Source organism: Microtus ochrogaster, chromosome 17 (assembly GCF_000317375.1).
Source record: "Microtus ochrogaster isolate Prairie Vole_2 chromosome 17, MicOch1.0, whole genome shotgun sequence".
NCBI lineage: Eukaryota > Metazoa > Chordata > Mammalia > Rodentia > Cricetidae > Microtus > Microtus ochrogaster.
In genome coordinates this window covers 13,743,299-13,746,818 of record NC_022019.1, presented here as the reverse complement: position 1 = coordinate 13,746,818, position 3,520 = coordinate 13,743,299, and the positions used below count along the sequence as shown (strand labels likewise).

Here is a 3,520-nt window from a genome sequence, read left to right as displayed (position 1 = left end):
TTCGTCTTCCCACCCCCATCACTGTCCTGCCCAGACGCCAGCCTAGGGCGGGGTGAGGAGGAGGCTGCACTGGCGCTCGGGTCGCCGCACCGCCCCACAGCCTCACGCTCTCGCTCTCCGCAGTGACGGCAACCGCAACCGCAGCAGCACCCAGCTCCATCTTTACCCGCCTGGCCCGAGCCGCAGCTGGCGGGAACCTAGCGATTCGGGCTGAGGAGGACGAGCGGAAGACGCAGTGAAGGTGTCCCAGCCCCACCCCACCCCACGCCATTGGCCGAAGCGCAAGAAGCAAAGAGTGGGCTAGACGCGCTGTTGCTGTTGCACCGAGGGAGCGAAGAAGGGAACAAGAGAGCGTGATGGAGCGGTGCAGGCAGGTGTAGGATTGAACCTCCCGAGTCCGCTCAGAGGACTTTGTCAGGGCCTGGGGCTGCTAGGGTGGCTTCAAGGGATCGGAGGGCTCGGACCACTGCAGATGCGGCGCATGTGGGCGCGGCGAAAGCTCCCCCTTCTCCCAGGATCTAAACGGATAAACGGAAGCGCGTGTAAGTGTGGGGGTGCGAATCGCCACCTCCGGCCTTGGCTTTCCCGCTTTTGCGAGCACCCCCACTTCTCACTTTCCCCAAATCCGCATTTTCCTTGGCACAACCCTCCCGAACACCGAGGAGAGGGAGGTGCCCGGGGGCAGTGAGAGTGACGTGTATTGGTGCAGAGGGGGTGGAGGGCTGCGGGCCGGGCTCTGTGGACCGACTCCTAATCCTCTTGTTTTCGGAACCGTCAGCAGATGTGGCTTCTCTTAGCTGAATAATCCGTTAAGGGAATGATAATTTTTAAATAGGACCGCGGCCTCACCCCGCGAGGACAGTGAAGGAGATCAGAGCTTGGTGAGGCTAAAAGAAAAGGCTCTAAATTCATATTCTCTCTCTCTCTCTCTCTCTCTCTCTCTCTCTCTCTCTCTCTCTCTCTCTCTCTCTCTCTCTGCCTTCCTCTCTATCCCCTTACTCCCCTCCCCCTCTCTCCTCCCCCTTCTCCCCCATCCCCTGCAATCCGCACTCGACGCGAGTTCACGCGCAGGGCTGGATTTCCAAGCTGCACTGCAACTTCTCAGCGCGTTATTATTATTCATCTGAGGGTGCAGCCTCTGCAACCTTCGCCTCCTGCGCTAGCATCCTTTCCCCCTGGCCGCTGCCACCAGCAGTGCAGTCCCTTCTGCACGCAGGCTCTGGTTCACTACAGGAGGATTCTGGTTTGGGTTTTGTTTTTGGTTTTGTTTTTGTTTTTTAAATTCTCTTCGGGGTCATTACCACGATGCCTAGTTTTATCGTTAGCTTTTCCCCGGTCAGGTGGCGCGACTACCAGCTCCTGCTGGCAGCTCTTCCTTTCCACCAGACAAGGAAGCGCTTGGGGCTTGGCCAGGGAGGCCGCTCCCTGATTGCGGGGCTGCCTTTAGCCTCCGCAACTCTCCCGCATTCATCTGCATCTATATATTATCCCCATTCTTTTTTATTCCAACAGATCTGCCTTTGCTTTGGACTGGCTGAAACACTGCGGACTGCAACCAATGTCTTTTAAAGGAGAACAAAAAGATGAGGCTCTTGTGCGGACTCGGGACAAAGCGTCTTGGGCTCGGTGACAAGGGACGCGCGGAACTCTGGCTCCCCGATTGGAGAGATCGACACAGCCCAAGGGCACCCCGCAGGGCTTGCGGACCTCTGAGGGTATTCAGACTCAATTTTATTGATCTTTGTGGCATGCTTTAAGAGGGTCAGTGTTAGGTAAAGGCTGTGTCCCCCGCCCTGTTGGGTGGGTGGGAAACTGAATGTAGGTCCAATCCAACTTGTCCTACATGGCCCTCTATCTCGCCTTTTTTTCCCTTAGATATTAGAAAGAGGAATGGGAACCCGAAGGCTTAGAAAAGAGAAACAGTGAGTGGGAGCCACCCCCAAAGGCTAAGGCAGTAGAATGTGGGGTTGGCCAGGTGAAGAGAGCTATGGGTTAGGAGGCATCTGCTCCACTCTGGTGCCCTGGGTGAGTTGTATAGAGAATGACAACGTGGCTGTCTGTTGAAAACAGTCTTGAGAAATTGGCATCTACAAGCATAAGGTGACTGGACTTGTGTGTAAACAGATTGATGGAGGGCAGAGAGGGAGGGGGCTTAAAATAATGTTTTATTGTCCCAATGGGTTTGAGGATCTCTCCTCCACCCCATCCAGCTACGTTATATAGGAGTGACCTTTTAAATCGACTCCCACCCTTTACCCCTGTAAAGCCGGTTGACAGGGGTGGGTGGGGTGGGGAGTGTGTGGGGGTGCTCTCTCGCGCTCTCTCTCTCTCTCTCTCCCCTCCCCCTTCCCAGTCTCCCTCCTCCCTCCGTCTCCCCCTCCCTCTCCCTTCACTCCTCCCTCCCGCGTTCTCCCTTCACTCCCCCCTCGCTCCCTCCCTCCCTGCTGCATTTTGCATGAGCTATCTAGGTCATTAGCATTTTAGCGTATGCAAGACTTGACAAGGCTGATGAGGGGCCAGATGGGCCTCGCTCTTATTTATTTTTTTTTCTTTTCCTTTTTCCCCTCCACCACTTGGGACCTAAGCGAGAGGACCACAGCAGGAGAGTTCCGGAAGGCTGATTCCCATAGATTCTGGTAGCGGCTGCTGCAGCTCAACCCTGCGGCACGCCCGGCCAGGCTGCACCAGGACTCTACACTCGAGGTAAAGGCGGCGGCCACACGCCCTGCTCAGGCAGCGGTCGCTGGGCCCCTGTTTCCCATCCCTTTCCTCACCGACATCTCCCTCCTCCTGCCCCCCTCAGTTTCCTAGGCGAAGCTGAGAGCGACCTGGGTGGGTAGGACTCGCTGCGGTGGGGCGAGGTGGGGTTGATGTTTTTTTATTGTCTGGAGCTGCAGGGAAGGCGAGGCACGCGGAGAGGGGTGAGGGAGTCGGGGTAATTAACACGGGGGAGGCACCCCTCCGTCTCCCACTTACACCCACACCCCGAACCCTCCACCCCCCTCCTCTTTGCAGGAAAAAGCTTGGAAACGAAAGGATGCGGGAGAACAAAGAGCCTTTGGAGGACGTGGCTGTTATCTCATTGTCTGTGACTGGGGGAGCTGCGGTAGGAAGGATGCGGTGGTCCTTAGCTCATCGCTTTCCCCCACCCCCCACCCTCCCCGCTGTCAGTGCGCACGCACACGCGCCGCCAGCTTTTTCTTTCTCATTCCTCTTTTTCTCATTCCACCTTCTTCCATCCCCTCCCTTTCTTTCACCTTTCCTTCTTCCCTCCCTCCCTCCCGAGACCCCCTTCCTCCCTTCTATCCCCTCTCTCCCTTCCTTCCTCCTTCCCTCCCTCCCTCCTCCTTTCCTTTCCCTTCCTTCCTTCCTTCCTTCCTTCCTTCCTTCCTTCCTTCCTTCCTTCCTCAGGAGAAAGGCCTCTCTCTCCGTGTTCACAGCGGACCTTGATTTAAATGTCCATACAATTAAGGCACGCGGTGAATGCCAAGAATGGGGCTGTCTGAGCACCTTGGGTCCT

General features: G+C 56.6%; 1 long non-coding RNA gene across 2 annotated transcripts; it reads left to right on the top strand.

Moving 5' to 3' along the window:
• The first annotated feature begins 61 nt into the window (after positions 1–61).
• Positions 62–3,249, top strand: LOC101982972. 2 transcript variants are annotated; one of them, XR_001229092.2, is made up of 4 exons: positions 62–542; positions 1,513–1,715; positions 2,586–2,703; positions 3,016–3,249. It is a non-coding gene; the product is annotated as an uncharacterized LOC101982972 (long non-coding RNA). The 2 variants fall into 2 exon arrangements; XR_258467.3 differs by lacking the exon at positions 62–542 and adding an exon at positions 549–881.
• The last annotated feature ends 271 nt before the right edge of the window (positions 3,250–3,520 follow it).